This window comes from Chaetodon trifascialis, chromosome 12 (assembly GCF_039877785.1).
Source record: "Chaetodon trifascialis isolate fChaTrf1 chromosome 12, fChaTrf1.hap1, whole genome shotgun sequence".
NCBI classification, from domain to species: Eukaryota; Metazoa; Chordata; class Actinopteri; order Chaetodontiformes; family Chaetodontidae; genus Chaetodon; species Chaetodon trifascialis.
The window spans coordinates 7,510,001-7,526,768 of NC_092067.1; the positions used below are offsets into that span (position 1 = coordinate 7,510,001).

Consider the following 16,768-nt stretch of genomic DNA (forward strand, 5'->3'; position numbering starts at 1 on the left):
CGAAAGGGATAAGCGGCATAGAAAATGGATGGATGGATGTTAGAATGCCAGGAAAGTGGCAAATCCTCTTTTTTGGCCACTGTGTGTAAGGGAGCTCCACAACAACCTGAAAAACACACCTCTGACATGTCCCCATGAGGTTTGACCAACACGTCAGCAACAGTTGTCTGTTTGCACATGTATGACCTGAAGCTGCGTTATCATTTATTTGGAGTCATCAGAAATTTGGAATCACGTTTCCACCTGCTGAATGTAAGTCCAGTGTCTGTGTCCACCAGCTCGTCTCTTACTGTGTCTGCCTGCTGTCTGCTGCTGGGCAGGTAGTGTACAGTGGGTTTTGTCCGCTGTCTGCTGCTGCTGAAGATGAGGTTATTGAGAGCTGAGACTGAACCGTGCAGAAAATGTGCTGTGAAACCAAAACTATGAGCTAAAAGAGACCAAAATCTCTGTACTGTATATCTCTGTGGGTTCATCACTAAGAGCGACCCCTTTCACATTAGTCATTCGATTCATTGCCAATATAAAAATATTGATTAACACTTAATTGTTTTGGTTTAATTTTCAATCAGTCCACTGCTCACGTAATTGATACTGATTGTTTCAGCTCTTACATAAACCATGAGTAGTTTGCTCCTGTCTGCTCCTTCTGAATAAGCTGTCTAGCATGTGGAGGAGGAAGACAACACACCGCGCTAGCTGTAATTTCAACTGAGGGGGACACAGACAAATAGGAGACAAGAGGAGTGCACCCATGGAAAGATAGAGAGAAAAGAGAGGAGGAACAGAGAATAGAGGTCTGTAGAGTGATAGATGGCAGACAGGGAGACAGAGAGAGAGGTAGTCTTTCACCCTGCGGGAAATTGGAAAATAAATTGAGTTGACACAGGCAGGTTTTGCATAGTGATATTGATGCTGGGGAGTGGGAGGAGAGAGGTTTGGACTCTGTGCTTAGAAAGTTCACGTGAGGCTAATCATCTCTGTACCCACCGGTTAGGATGACCAAAAGGCTTCCTGGGGTTAGTAATTAGGAATTTCCATCTGCCATTGATAAAATGATACAGGAGCTGCTCTTCAGTGGCCGCTGCTAGAGGCCTTTGTCTAATTAAATGGCACTTGAGTTTGTCCTTTGGAATATATTAGTGAGAATGAGTAACAGGAAACCCAGTTCTTCTAGCAACAATTGTTTTGAATCAGCCTGCAGACATATTTCAGCTATTATTAGAGCATCTTGTGGGAGTATCTTCTTTATGGTGTTGGTCAGAATACAAAGTGGCACCCAGTGTGGGATGTCAGGTTTGATTTTCAGAGCTCAGAGGGTTTTGATGGCTCGGAACAGACAGACAGACAGACAGACAGACAGACAGACAGACAGACAGACAGACAGACAGACAGACAGACAGCGTGTGAGGTGTAATATGATGATTCACTGATATGAGGGAAGGCATCTCTTCTTTATCTTCTCTCTGTCTGTCTTTTCTTTGACATTTTCTCCTTCCACCGGTCACAGTGTCACACTGGTTTCTGCTTGTAGGTTTAAACTTGTGGATGAACGCTGCTCAAAAAGATAATAAACATCCATATTAGTGTCCAATGCTGGCATTTTTTTTTAACAAAATCTGCACATGGCAGCTACAATATGGTTAATACTGAAGTAAAGATCATGGTTATGACAAACTATGCAGTAGGTGTAGCTTGGAAGAGAGATGGGCTACATCCTAAGGGAGGCGGAGGGGCGTGGTTAGGGTCAGGGTAGTTGGTATGGGATAGCTTAAAAAGGCAGGCCAAAGAAGTTATAGTGGTTACATTAGAGCCTTCATACTGTACAGCCTTCAAGTGCGGATGCTTGTTAGTCAGGTCCCTATAAACTATGGTGACATCTGATCAATGGCGCTCCTTCCTCATTCCCAATCCCAATGCAGAGACAACCCCTGCACACTTTCGATCCTCTTCATCTTCGTGCTGCTAATCGACACATCTCTGCCCTTTCATCTCTCTCTCCTTCTCCCTGCTCTTCCCATCTCCCTTTCCCTCAATGCTTTTCCTGTATCTGCCCTCATCTGAAAGCTCTCCTCTCTTCTCCTCTCCTCTCCTCTCCTCTCCTCTCCTCTCCTCTCCTCTCCCTATATGGTTTAAGCCAATTACAAGCCTGTCCTTGGCTTCTGGAGGAGAAAGAAGAGGGGCTTTTCCTGCTTTCCTCTGCTCTCTTTTATTTCTCTCCCTCCTCCTCCTCTTTCTCTCCCTCTCTTCAAAGAAGGTGTGAGTCATGCGATGATATCCAGAATGCCTTCAGCACATACAGATCCTTATAGGCGTCTGTAGGAGCCAGCCGGTCGATATCCAGGCCATGATGTATCTCTGATGGATCCTTGTTAAAGCTGACAATGAGCTGACAAGAAAGGCTTTTTGAAAACATTGACACCCCCACAGCAAGGTCAAGGGGCAGCATTGATCCAAAGAAAAGGAGGTGACTACGAGAACACGAATTTAAAACAACTGATTTAGTATCTTGGCATCTTTATTTTATAGGTTCATAGATTCTTTTCACAGTAATACGACCACATATTTAATGTGTTCTTTAATTGTGTGAACAAAATCAGGGTTCATCTTTAAGTCATTTCTGATAATGTAAAAGGGGACTATTCTTTGTATTCATAGATTTTTATTGTCCAGTCCATCTCACTGAGAATTTGTACACACATGTGTTTTAGCCTATTTGAATGAACAGCCAATGGTGTCTTTCTGGTGAGGACTCGTTTGAAAACTTCCCAAAAAGCCAACTTCAAGTCGAGTTTAAAGTCAACTAGGGTCACTTATTTTGAAAAGAGGCTGACAGCAAAGCACCAATGAAACATTTTCCTCTTTTATTCACTCGTCCGGGGCGGCTTCTTGTGATCCAGTGGGTAAATAAAACACAGCTGAATCTGATTATTCTTTTCTTGAGTGACAGGCTGGTTAAGTAGAGGCAGATGTGCTTTGATGGTATACATAACTGATTTTTCTCTTTGCCTGCATCATCAGTCTCTACTTCTCTTTTCTCTGTCCACCCTCACCCTCTCTTATCTCCCTGTCTCCCCTCATTCCCGGTGATGGTAGTGACTCACGGAGCCATCTGCTGCCTAGCAAATCCTCTCCTGCCTTATTACCCTCCTTTTGTTTATTAACGCGACTCCTGGGACGGCAGTGATACCTCTATCTATGTCTTTCTCTACTTATCCCTCTGTCTAATCACCAAAGCCTGTCCTCCTCTTCTGTCCAGTCAGGCTTTTATCACGTATTCCTCTTACACTCCCTTTCACCTCCTCAGCTGGATACGCTCCCTTCATTTCACCTGATATCATTTTTTCCTTTCCTCATCTACCTCTTGCTTTTTCTCCCAGGAGACAGATTGCAGGAATGAGGTCAGACACTCTGTGTGTGTGTGTGTGTGTGTGTGTGTGTGTGTGTGTGTGTGTGTGTGTGTGTGTGTGTGTGTGTGTGTGTGTGTGTGTGTGTGTGTGCGTGTGTGTGTGTGCGCGCGCGTGTGTGTGTGTGTGTGAGAGAGAGAGTGAGAGAGCATATGGATATGAATGTGAGCTGTTTGTTGATGTAGGTGTTACTGTTGCTGATGTCATTACGATCCCCCGCAGAAATGACAACAGTCACAAGAAAACATCCTGGGGGGAGGTGTGTGTGTGTGCGTCTGTGTAGGTCACACATAGACTGAGCACAAACATTGGCCTTGCGAGGTAATTAGAGCCAGATACAGCATCCACAGTTTCAGCTGTTTGGCTTACTGTGGCTGCTGAGTTTTCCTTGAGCTCAAATATTTCACACTCCACCGTCACATTGGTTTTGTAAGGAGAAGTAAATTCAATTCTGGCCTGAATTTTTGGCAACAGGATGACCCATCTGGCGTTTAAGTGTCTTTCAAGGCTAACAAACCATCTTTAGATATTAGATATTTTTAATGATCTAATGAGTTGATCAGCTTCTTAGTTTTTGCCAAATATTTGGTCCATTGCACATACAAACACCACTTGGTAAACATCCAAGATACAGCAAGCCATCTTCCAGTAACATGCACACAAAGCAAAAAGGCAGACAGATCAGTCGTGACATTATATATGCACCTATATAATTAAAAATAAGCGTGAGTCGTTTTTATTCTACTTTGAGTAAAAAAGCCAATCTGACCACAAATTCCAGCTACCAACTGGGAATTTCACTGTGGAGATAAAGGAGGAGTTTTTTCAGACATTCAGGGCTCCAGAAGTCAAAGTCTTGTTTATTTTATGCGCAGACAGTTTCAGATGACTGACAGTCGGAGCACTTCTATGGCTGGGGTGGAATTCTCCTGGTTGAGTTATGAGGACAAAACAGACAGCTGCATGAGCCTGTGTACATTATAGCCAAAGGAGATAAGTCAACCGTGCCTCCTAAGCTGCATGTCTTCAAAAACATCCACTCACAGAGCGTAATATCCTGTGAGAGCGTTTAACACAAGCTGAAGCTTAGCGCTTTGTAGAAACCTAATAAAACATTCAGCAGTTGAAATCAGTTCGCTTTCAGAGTCTGGGTCACTTTGGGATGAATTAGGGAACTAGGATGCCATGTTTTGCCTTAATTTGAAGGACATCACATTTGGAATTTGCTGCAGCTCTGATTTGTGCTTCTGACTGGCTTCTTCTCCAGAGCAGCGGTGGATCAAGCTCATTGGTGTCGTAGTATTTTGAGTCTTTCGCTAGACAGAGAAACAACATGATGCCCCAGAAATACAGCTGAAATAATTAATATCAGTAATTATATAATGAATCTCTGTGTTGAGGAATATTACAGATATCTTTAAAAGAATGTTTTATTGCACCTTCTGGCTCCCTTTACTTCACAAAAAACTGCATGAACAAAACTGTAGCGGCTAAAGAAGATGATGAATGATGGATGTCAAAAGTGGAAGGATAGACTGATAGAAGGACAGTTTGCAGTTTTAATGATGCTGTTTATGGTCGTTTGAGGATCCGATAGTATTATGAAAGCTTTGAGAAGCAAGGATGTTCTTCTGGTTTTTGAAACGGTGCATCTGAGCGCTCAGCCTTGGGCGAGTGGCCTCATCCTGAACTCATTATTTCTCTGTGTCACTGAAATGTCAGCCCTGTGCTTCAGCTTTCCAGCCACTGCTACGCAAAGCTACATGTAGAGATTACGCATTACAACACACTCTGTCTCTTTCTGTTTGTCTCCATGTCTCTCCGTCTGTCTCTCTCGCTTCTGAGATGAGGCTCAATTCTTGCAGCACAGATGAGCAGTGGTGATGGGAGCGCTTCACTCCTCAGAGGAAAAGATACATCTGACACTTAGAGCGTCATACACGTGTTCATCAGACATCCTGATCAGAACTTTTAACTGTCACATGGCATTGTAACCACCACTTAAAAGCCGTATCTGCATCTACCTGTTGCTCTGATGCCAAGTTGAGTGAGATCTGTAACCCTCCGTCAGTCGATAGCAGAGACTGGCTGTGTTGTGACAGAAAACCACATTTCTAAACGAGTGACAAATATAGATACTCCGACATTCACACATAAACACACACACACACACACACACACACACACACACACACACACACACACACACACACACACACACACACACACACACACTTATTGAGATTATGCCTTTTTTTTTATCAAGGCTTGTTTTCCTTTGTGATCACTGGGTAATTACACAGCTTGTGTGTGTGTGTGTGTGTGTGTGTGTCTGTCTTTGTTTCTTCCTCTTAGCGTGACTCTGAAAGTAGGGATATGTGTCATGGTTTTTTTCATTGTCAATTAATTTGCTGATTATTTCGTTATTGATTAATTTATCATTTGGTTTATGTTTAAGTGTCAGTAAATGTTCGAAAAATGTGACATGTGAAGCTGACATCTTCACTTTGCCTGTTTTATCTGAACAATAGTCCAAGAAACAAAGACGTTCAGTTTACCTTTGAAGAAGAAAAGCAGCATATCTCACCTTGAGAAGATCATATTTGGATATTTTTGCTTGAGAAATGCCAGAAACAATTAACTGATCATCAAAATAGCTGCCAGTGATTTTTCTAAATAAAATATTACAACAATGTGAGGATGAATGCGTGTTTCAGGAAGGCACGTTTGCACAAAAGAGCTTTTCCAATTACAGTTGCACCCTGACACTTTCTGGAAGGAAAGAGAATCAAAAAAACAACCAAGAAATGCAGTAAGATAAATGAATAATACTATAAACCTGAAGAACACTCCATTTAAAGTAACAACCAGATCAAGCGTAATATCTGACCCTCCATGGATCACTTCAAAGCTCCAGTCTTTCCAGAGCACTTTATCTTTATTACAAGGTCTCATATCACATGATAGCTCCGGTCTTCATTTGCATGAATCGGCTCCTTTGAACCGTCTCTCCTCGGCGGAGAAGACTCCCTCTTTTGTCCTCTTTGAATATGTGCTGATCTGCTGGGCTGCTCATGAAAAACCTCATGCAAAAGAAGCAAGGTGTTTACTCCCCGGTCATCCTCTCTCTGTATAATTCATCTGCAATATTTCCACCTCCCAACACATGAAATATGAATGAGACCCAGATGACCTGGACAGAAGAAGAAGGACAGAGTACAGGCTGTTTTGTAGGTGCTCTTCACCGCCGCACTAGGAAGTAATTTTGTCTTTTTTTTTTACCTTACGTAGTGCATTTAACTTCACAATGGAGTGCAGCAAGACTTGACATGGTTACTATTCTACAGTCTTGCCAGTATTTTAGAAGAAATGTAGCTTCTGAGCATGCACGTAGCTGCTGTAGCTGTTTTGAAACTGACATGTGCCTGCTGAAAAATGCAACCACGCATCAGGATTGGAGTGGCTATGGAGACCCCACACGAGCACCAGAAGAGCTGCCAGCCTGGGCGTCTTTCATTTCTGATGCCTGTGGAGACGATAGTCAAGTTTAAAGTGTCCTGAGGAGTTCTCCTGTAAACAGTTTTTCTGTTTACATTCTGTATTCAGCACCAAAATGTTTATCCTTGAGGTGTTGAATACATTTCCTTCCTCAAAGAACGTTTGTCAAGACAGTTTTTTTATTGTTTTGAATCATTTTTATCATCATTTTTCACATTCATGTTTACATGCTTGCAGACTTCTTCACTGTCTTTGTTGATGCATTGCTACGGTTGTTGGTGCGTTACTGCCACTAACTGTCAGTCGGCAGAATACTGTGAAGCTGATGGCAGGGTGTGAATTGCATGCTTGTGCATGTGCATCCTCATACACAAAAGCTGAGACACAGGGTGACCTTTGAGCAAGCTGAAGAAGGCCTCAGATATAAACACACATCTAGCAAAGCTGACCCGGCTGCAAACCTTCTGCTGTTTTGTTTTTTTAATACTGCTTCCTGCTACTTTTCAACACATAGCCAGCCTTTATCTGTAGTATCTGTGACTTCTTTTACTTAAACTCTGCAGGTCAAAATAACCAGTTTCAGATTCCTGCACAGTTGAGCTCTCAGCTGCTGTAGTAAATCGTCTCTCCTGTACAACTCTGTTCATCTCCACAGAGACTTGTAGTTCTACACATACCACAGTCATTCGGACTAATTAACTGTACTCCTCCACACTTCCACCTTTGATGTTACCCGCGCTCAGCGTCTCGCAGACCCACACCCACTGTCACGCCTCCCCTCCCTCTGAGTGTAGGTGTTGCTGACAGTGCCCCCGGGTGGTGCCTCATTAACCCACATTTCACTGGCTGATGAGAAACAGTGAGGGGGGTTCGGTCTCTGTGTGTGTACATGTGGGAATGTGTCTGAGAGGGAAGAAATGGTAATGTTGAGTGTTGCCTTTGAAGAAACTCTTCAGCATCTGTATGCAAGAATGGCAGAAGCTGGAAGCTGTTTTCTTTTTCATTTTACAACCTTTTCTCCCAGTTTAGATCACCCAGTTCCTCCTGTATTACAGATGCTGCAAATGCTGTATTCTTTTACGGTTGGAAGTTGGAGCTTAGAATTGGGAACGGCATCATTTCCAACCTCATGCCTCCAAGCTCCCAAAGTCAGGAAAAAGTGTGATGCAGCTATGTGTTGGGCTGCTCACAAGCATATGAAACATTTAATTATGCAGATGTAAGCAACTTATAATTGTACATCGACATACTGAGGACACACATACCCCTCGATGAACAGTTTAAAGTCCTCCAACACTTTAAAGTGTGTATGGATGTCTTTTTTGCCCTGACCCAATAGGTATCTCAGAACCTCTCCTTCTCCCTCTGTTTTGGGTTTAAAACCTATTTCTCCTTGTTTAATTTGGCCAGTTTCCCCAAGTATCACAGTCCATATGGTGATGCTGCATTAAAAGAGATTTAACATTACATTCCTATAACATTATCTGAGGGCAGTTCTGAATCAGAGATATTGTCTTCTTATGTATGCTTTCCCCTTCTTGGTCTAAACCCGGCTTCTACATTACCTACAATACAACTCGGCCACCAGCACTTCGGAGTTTGTGTGTGCTATGCTAGTAGCGGCTAATGTGGCTTCAAGCTGCTGCCCTCAAGCAGGGATGCTACAGATGCTACACCCCCACTGAACCCTTTTCCATTGAAACCATCGGTTTCCCTTGATGTAGAAACTCCTGATATGCTACTCAAGATGCTGCTGAACTCGGTCTCCAGTACACATGTTGGCTACATTATGTGCAAAAGTGCATGTGCAGATCATGCAGCTGTTATAACCAGGTGCTCTACCACTCCCCTACATCTGTTTTCTCATCCCTCTTTGCCTGCTTCTCTGATTTCTTCCTTATCCCTCCTCACCTCCTTAATTTGCATCCTATTGCAGCCATTTAGTAAACTAATCCTTCCAGTAGCAGTTAATGTACAGCCTGCAGTGATCCTCCAGAGCTGTAACCTCTCCTCCTCTCCTGAGTCCATCCTCTTCCTGGATGGAGAGCCACTTCACTTCATTAGGACACTAGTTTCTTATTACCTGCTTGCCTCTGTTCAAGCATCTCCTGTGTGTGTGTGTGTGTGTGTGTGTGTGTGTGTGTGTGTGTGTGTGTGTGTGTGTGTGTGTGTGTGTGTGTGTGTGTGTGTCTGTCTGTCTGTCTGTCTGTCTGTCTGTCTGTCTGTCTGTCAGTCACAGCAATGGAGTCCACAAGAGTCAGATGTAGAGCAACATTACAAATAAGGCAAAGTTATCGTGGTTTCCACAGCTTAAAGTTATATCTTAAAGGGCAGGTCAGCAGGATAATAAAGAAACAAACCAACAATATTTGATTTACAACTAAAATTAAGAAAGCCAAGCAAATACTCTTACTATTTTTGCCTGATGCTGCCTCAAGTTTCATTTGACCAAATACTGTAATTGGTTAACTGTTATTAATTAACTGTAATTACAGCAATTTTTAACTGAAAACAATTATTTATGTTTATGCCACTTATAAGTGCTTGTCTGCAACTTTAGCCCTACAACACAGTATCTGAGCTGGAAATATCAGTTGCAAAGGAGAAACCCACCCCATCACAAATCTATAGTGATAATGCCGGTCAGTTTTCTTATGTAAGACACTGCAGATAAACATCTAAATCAATAGACCAACGCTGAGCCCAGATCGAGCTGGGGGGATTGGAGCTTTATGTGGATAGACTTTCACAGGGATAAAGACTCAAACTGCTGGATTAACAGATGATTTACACGCTGAGAGGCAGGCGGGCAGGTAAGCCATCAGACAGGCACATTATTTACAAAACGGCAGGATGCCAGTGACAACTATTTGAGATGTGAATCACAAATCAGACATAGAAAGTAAATTCATAGGAATGCTCACCTTTAAAGAGCTTGAAAGTATAAAATTTCTGTCTTTTTGAAGCATGATCACTGTGGTCAGCTTGAATTCATGGCATTGGTGGCTAAAACTCTCATCTTTGGTTATGTGTTGATCTCATATATATTATGTGGTTTGTGCGCTTCATGTCCTTTTGTTATACGTCTTCTGTCTTTCCTCCACTGTGTAACTACAGTTGTGAAAGGTGCTTTAGAGATGTAGTTTACACACTCACTTAGTCAGCTGTTCCTGCAACATGATCCACTTCTTCACTGTCCATAAGCTGGCTCAGGATGTTCCAGTCATTGATTTGCCAAAATATGTCTACATACACTGCTTCTTTATCATGCTGCTGCTGTCTGCAAGCTGGTGTGTTTAGTCATATTTTGGCAAAACTCCTCTTAGTTGCAAAATACAGAACATACAGACAGACAGCGAAAGAGAGGATTATGCTGCAGAAGTGGTTGGCAGAGCTTCTCTGGAGCATTTTTGCCAGCTGAATTCAAGCCGACAGCCTCTGAAGGAGCAAACAGATTTTTTACAAACATCTCTCCAGTTAAGCGGCCATAAATGTTTGATGGCCAAAACGAGAGGTTGGATGGAGTTTGCCTGAAACCAGGAGTGAACTGATGAGTCCTTTGATGAACTTGAACATCTCACAGTACTCTCTAAATGTCATGCAAATAGAAGGGAGTGAGATTTTAATACAGGCAGCAATAGTGCACATTTTGCATTTGATGATGACTATGACTTTATGACTTCTGCGCCATCTTGCCATGCCTCCTCACCTCGCCTGACCTTACATGTACACTGCCTGCTCCCTCTGTCACAGGGTACGTCACTGTTGCTGCAGGCTGTGCTGTTGTGGCTACAGGGGCTCAGAAAAGAGAATTTGGTCGGCTGTATTTCGCTGTTGGCTTTTGCGCAAAGTGAAATATCACAGCGGCCGTCGGTGTTCGAGCCATGTTTGAGTCCAGACTGCATGCCAGCGCAGTATGTGGACAGCAGTCTGCCATCTTCTGCCACATGCTGCGTGGTAGGCACAGTGTGACTGTGCATTCAAGCATGTGCACACCCACACGTTTGTAGTGCTACCAAGAGGTAAACTTAAAGCTGCACTAATTAATATTCTTTATATTGCTTTTTGGTCAAATTCTAAGATTGTAAGAATTCACATTTCTATCTTGCTTTCGCATCTATCCGACTCAGTGGCACACCTGCTGTAAATGCAGTGTAGAAAAAGAGGACAGCAGGAACAGATACATGATCAAATCGCCTATGGAAGTTGTCCTCTTAACTCTACTGCCGCTCAGCGCCCAGCCATGACTGGACACGCTTATGTCATTGTTTTCCCAAAGCTGCCACGGCTGGCATTTTCAGATTCAGCCACTCAGGAGGCTGTTAAAGCTCTATTTTTGAGTTTGAAAACCTCTGTTCAGAGTGGATAGACTAAACAGATTCAAAAGTCAAGTATAAATGTATTTGGGTTAGTGTGCGGACATAGTCTCTGTTTGTCTGACAGTGTCCTCTCCAGTCTTGGCCTCACAGTGAGCTTTCTATCACACTCCTGCTGCGTCTTCCAGCTGTGCAACCATTAGCCTGCCTTTTAGTCGCACACAGCACAGAGCTTCACGTTCAGACACCTGCTGAGTCCCAGCACACATCGCTGGGAGGTGAACTTCATGTCATGTTGGTTTAAAGGGTGTTAAATATCCAAACCGCTGGCCTACCTGACAGACTTCTGCTAAAGCTGAGTCCTATTACGGACTGTAAACTCCAACTTGTTGGTGTAAATTCAAACATTTGTTTCTCTCAATTTGTATATACTCAGTTACGAGGTTAGGTAATGCGCTACAACGGCCATAGGTGTGCAAGTGCTGCGTCAGAGAGGTTTGATTCTATCCTCAAATTTTGAAGATGGGTTGGATTAGAAAATGGTGCAACCTTTGTGACAGCTCGTTGTTTGAAAGCACCTTAAACCTGAATAAGAAGAGAAGAACCACTACGTCTCAGACACAGAGTCCACAAAAAAATAAACTGCTTCAGAGCGGTCAGGTTTATTGCTATGCTGTTGTATTGGATTGTTTTAGTACTAATAAAACTGGACACTGTGTAGTTTAGAGTGTCTAGTTTTAAATATCTGTGGCTTATTTTCATGTTGTTAATATTCTGCGTTGATTCCTTCAGTGTCTCAGTAAAACCTTTATATTTTACTCATTCAACCCATGTTTGCTGTGCATGTTGTTGTTTATTGTGGAGGTCTAAGCTCTGAAATCTGATACTTTATGAGTTGCCACAAAACAGCAATGGAATCACAGAGAAGTCAGTTTTACACTTTGCATGACTGCACATGAATGCCTCATTTCAACAGAATTGAAATAGATCTGCACTTTCAACTGCGTTTACTGTTAAAAAATACAGAATATGCTTCTTTTTAGGAAGAGGCAAGTTGTATATTTGGGCAATATATTGAGAATATAACGTTAACGTGACACCTACATCCCTCCTATTGTGTTATGTTTTTTCACCACTGGATTCTTCCGCTTTTAATCTCTGTTTTATATTATGGATCAGGATATTTGTGGGTGCAGGAATGATTCAGGTGACAGAGAGCTGAATATATTTACTTTTTAAAATATATCTGTTTTTTATGGAATCACAATATGCAGTAATCTAAATTTATGATGATGAAATGGTGACACTTTCAGGCAGTTCAAGTATTAAGGTGTGTGTGGCTGAGAGATTGCCAGACAGTCTTTCTCTCTCGCGCACACACACACACACACACACACACACACACACACACACACACACACACACTCCACAGCTGGACCAGACAGATGGAGGCGTGAGCCTGCATGTCTAAAGGGAACACTGAAGGTGTCAAAAACCGTGGAGCACATTATTATCACCTCTGCTACTACTACACAGGATTCGAAAGGCATTCAGTCTGTGCGTGCGTGCGCACACACACACACACACACACACACACACACACACACACACACACACACACACACACACAAACACACGCACACATCAGTAATAAGACAGCCTGCACAGTCTGCTAAGAAACACTTCTGCATAGTTTAGGAGCTTCTGAAGCGCCCATCAGGAGAGGATGAATGAAACAGGCTGGAACGGCAGGGAATTGGCTCAGTGATTTAAACGCTTGCCGGATGAAAAGAGAGAAAATAAAATAAATAAATGGGTCACTTCAGTCAGTGCCGATAGCCAATTTCTTATTCCCTCTCAGAAAAGCCTATCAGTTTCAGTGGGATTGTCAGAGCGGGGTTATTCTGTGAGCAAGACAGCTGACAGAGAAGTCTCCCTGTGTGCAAAGTGCAGCTGAAGAGGCAGAATAAAAACACAGAGTCTTGAAATCTGTTTGAAATCAGCAGATCTGGTGACAAGCAAAATGTGAATGAAGTAAGCTGCATTGTTTTTGCAGTGCAGGAGCAGAAGGCTGCATGGGAAAAAAGGGAGGGTCCACTGGAAGACCTGTCAATCATCCAACACTCCTGGGATAGAGGGGGACTCATTTCTAAGTGACAGCCACTTGTCAAAGCTCGGATGATGCAGCCACAGCACTCTCCATCCCAGCATCCCGCGGGGGGAGGGGAAGGGAGGGGAGAGGGGGGTGTTCACGTCAGAGACCATGTGACTGAGCTTTGAGTGGCAACACTTGGTTTCTCATCGTGTGGCTGAAGATGCTGAAGTGGTGGATGCAGGGTTTAGTGGAGCAGCTGTGTTTAAAGACGAGGTGGGGATCTTTTTTCTGATTATTCATCATTCCTGCAGAGCGGAGTTTCCCAGTCTGAGCTGTGTCTTTGATCTGAGCTGTTTCTGTCATGCACAGTTCAGACTCTTTTGTTTTATTTTAGACGTGCTGGCCCACATTACATTCAAGTCTGCTGTGCAGTTATGTTTGGAATTTGTGTCGTTTGTCTCGCTGCTGTCATTCTTTTCTTTGGTTTGTAAAATGATATTTTTGATCTACATTTTTAAACAAAACTTGAACTTCAATGTGACGATGTCAGTTAAGCTGTAGTATTTCCTTATTTACAGTTATTTATGCAAACAGCTGTTTATTTCTTAAACTGCACGTTTGAGGTGTTTCACTGCTGCTGCTATTTATTGGATTTCATTTATTCCTTATTTGACAGAGACAAATCACAACGCACATCACATTTAATAATTTGTTGGCAGAGAACGGAATGCATGAATGTATTTGTTTGATGTTAGTTATGTTTTCATTTTTCATTAATATTTATCTTTTTGTTTGTCAAGATATAGCTGAAAACTCATTTTTCTTTATGGACCCTGGCAGGCACCACCAGTGCTGTTGTTGTCTTTCTTATCTATAACTGTGAAACAAAATGATCGTATTTAATATAAAGGAAATCTGTGTTGTTGCTTGGAAATACGATGCTGAATAATTATCCACAGGCTGTCTAACCTCTGACCGATTCAGCACTCACACACACATGCTGTATTCATGGTCTTGGCGCGAGGCTCGTAATCTGCTACTCTCTCCTGACAGAGAAACAGTAATTATGTAATTGATTCAGCATCTAATTCAATCTGCGAAAGGAGGACACGGTTTGTTTTACAGTATCAGGATACATCTGCCATTCAAGCCTCAAGTCTCTGTTGCTCCGTGCGTCTCCTGTCCAGCAGAGTGAAAAGCAGCAGCACTTGGCAGAGAGAGCATCTCTGCAGCGGTGGTTTGTTGTTATGTTAAGAAAAAGCTGCTCATTGATTGATAAGCTTTTTTCTTTTTTTCTCTCTTAACTTCTAGCTCAGGGCCTCGTCTGACTGACTCGGTGGAAACTCGAGACAGATTGCTGTGCTGTGCTGAGAGGAGACTGGAAGAGGAAGCCGGGCACTTTGGGATCTAAGCCAATGACCTGTGTGCGGAGAGAGGCAGCAGAGAAGAAGCTTGATTAAAATGGGGTAAGTTTAGAAGATCAGACAGTGCGCTGCCAGCAGCTGCAGCAACTTCTGGCTGCTACAGAAAGATTTGTTTCCAAACCTGATCTCTGCAACATGATGCTCGCTGTTAGGTAACCTCTGCCCAGTCAGAGGAGGGGAGATGTGCCGATAGCAAAACAGACACTGACTCACATATAACACAGTGATGTACACATGCACAGACAGAATTACACAGTGACAGTAGAGCCTTAAGGCACAAAGCTCTGCCACAATCTATAGAAGTTCTACCAGAAACATGAAAAAGGTTTCTTGCTATAGGGAGAGGCTTTACTGTTTTTAGTAAGCCTGTGAGGCTTCCTCTGGAAACCAGCCAGTCAGGTGTATTTCAGCATGTTTGTCAATTGCATTAATAGATCCTGTAAAATACAAAAATAGCATATTTACAAGTCATTTAATCTCAGAGCCTTCAACTATTTTTGTTCTGCCAAATTTCCAGTTGTTCCAAGTGCATGATCTGTTTTAAAAATGAGCGTCATTATCTTCATATATGAGGTAAACCGCTGCACTGGTATCAAGCAAAATTACACTTGATTCAAGGATTGTCTTTACATTTGTTTGTAATTGGAGTACTAGACTCCAATTCAGATTCAAGAGCATTAGTGAGGTCCAGTGCTGATGTGGGATGATGTCTGGTTCACAGTTTGTGTTCCCGCTCATCCCAAAGATGCTGGATGTGGTTGAGGGCAGCTCTGTGCAGGCCAGTCAAGTTTTTCCACACCAAGTGGAGAAAACCGTTCCTTTTCACACTTGTTTAAGATTTAAGGACTCAGTAATACACAAACTGACTTAAGGTGGAGGTTTGTAAGTGTATTCAATAATGCAGAAACCCTGACAGTGAAACTGATCACATAAATGATTTATTTCCCCATTTTGATGCTGTCGTCTTCACGCACTCTGCCATCATATCAAGAGAAGCCAGTTCCTGTGCATGCTGGGACGCGGTGGCTGATTTACTGTCCTGCTCGTAGGATGAGTTATTCCTCAGTTAGCTCTGGTGGCAGAGGGAGCAGCGAGAGTACGGACCTCCAGAGAGCCTTTATACTGGCAGTAATTCAACCAGAGAGAGGGAGAGGGAGGGAGACACAGAGAGAGAGACAGAGAGAGAGAGAGAGAGAGAGAGGCACAGGCATGCTGAGCTGCACGCTGCCTGCTATTCAGACACACGCTCATGCTAATTAAACCCAAATTCCACATATCAGCCTTTTTTCTCCAATCAAAACTGTGCGCACAAACACACACACACACACACACACACACACACACACACACACACACACACACACACAGAGGCTGAAGTACTCCTTCAGTTTCACGTGCCTTAAGGAACTTAAGATTCTTCAAGATGAAAAAAAGATCCTAGAAATGATGAGCATTTGTCAGACACTCTGAGGCAGAGCAAAGGAGGAAAAGCTTATTAAAAGCCATTATTTAACCAGGCATAATAATCATTATGCACCGATCAGTTTTGACCTCACAGGGTCTGTAACAGCACAGAGATAATAATGGACAAGAAGGGAAGGGCGGCGAGGCGATTCCATGAGGCAGTGTAAATTTGTCACGTCAGGTGTTTTTTCTCCCTGTTCATGCCGTGGTAGTCATTCCTTCAGTGTCCCTGGTTGTATGAGCTCATTATGGGCGATGATTGGTTCATCATTGGTTTGGTAATTTAGGAAATAGGAAAGGAAAATAGGAATAGGAAATGGTCACCAGAGGAGGAATCACTCTGACTTCAGTGATAGCCTGTTTTTTGCTGGACTGCCATGAAAGTTGGATCACACACTCACGTTCCCCTCAGGATGAATTACAATGACTGATTTTAATATAGCGCCATCATCAGGTCATTTTTTTTATTTTTACAATGCTTTGATTTATGACCAAATACATGCTAAACTATTGACATTCCTGTCAGCCTCAGCTGTACCTTGTGTTTAGTGCTAATTAGCAAATGCT

At 42.8% G+C, this 16,768-nt stretch overlaps 1 protein-coding gene across 3 annotated transcripts in view; it reads left to right on the forward strand.

The window, feature by feature from the left end:
* The window catches only part of arhgef49 (Rho guanine nucleotide exchange factor 49), a 57,733-nt gene that overhangs the window by 20,681 nt on the left and 20,284 nt on the right, over positions 1 to 16,768 (forward strand). For all 3 annotated transcript variants that reach the window (XM_070975900.1, XM_070975902.1, XM_070975901.1), the window contains exon 2: positions 14,625 to 14,779. The gene's annotated coding sequence lies outside the window, so the exon portion shown is untranslated. The remainder of the gene's footprint in view (positions 1 to 14,624; positions 14,780 to 16,768) is intronic.